A 391-nucleotide genomic window follows, 5' to 3' on the forward strand; every position below is an offset into this window, starting at 1 on the left:
AATATATATTACAAAAGTATAGAGACAAACCTAGTACAAGAATGATGAGGAGAGGTAAAACATTAAATGAAAATATAAGTGATTTTTTCATCCTTGTGTAATATAAATGAATTGATTATGCTTTTTATCAGAAAATTTGTTGTGTGTAAAGAACAAGAAAGAAACAAGAAAGTATATGTATATATAAGAAGTCAAATGTATCCTATGTTACAATATATCTAATTTAAGCTACTTGCCTCCTTTAATTTAGATGACATGAGGTGGTTTTGCATAATTCCAGATTTTGTTTTACGTATTGGTAAACTAATGCATTAGACTCGCTCATATTTTACAGAAAATAGATATCTAATTCACAGTCTATATTTTTTGGGTAAAAGTAAAAAATAAAAAC

General features: G+C 25.8%; 1 long non-coding RNA gene across 1 annotated transcript in view; it reads right to left on the reverse strand.

Annotated features, from left to right (window-relative positions):
- Window positions 1-165, reverse strand: part of LOC106305324 — a 9672-nt gene extending 9507 nt beyond the window's left edge. Inside the window, exon 1 of the long non-coding RNA XR_001262963.1 lies at window positions 31-165. This is a non-coding gene — a long non-coding RNA (uncharacterized LOC106305324). The remainder of the gene's footprint in view (window positions 1-30) is intronic.
- Window positions 166-391: the final 226 nt, after the last annotated feature.

Source organism: Brassica oleracea, chromosome C7 (assembly GCF_000695525.1).
Source record: "Brassica oleracea var. oleracea cultivar TO1000 chromosome C7, BOL, whole genome shotgun sequence".
NCBI lineage: Eukaryota > Viridiplantae > Streptophyta > Magnoliopsida > Brassicales > Brassicaceae > Brassica > Brassica oleracea.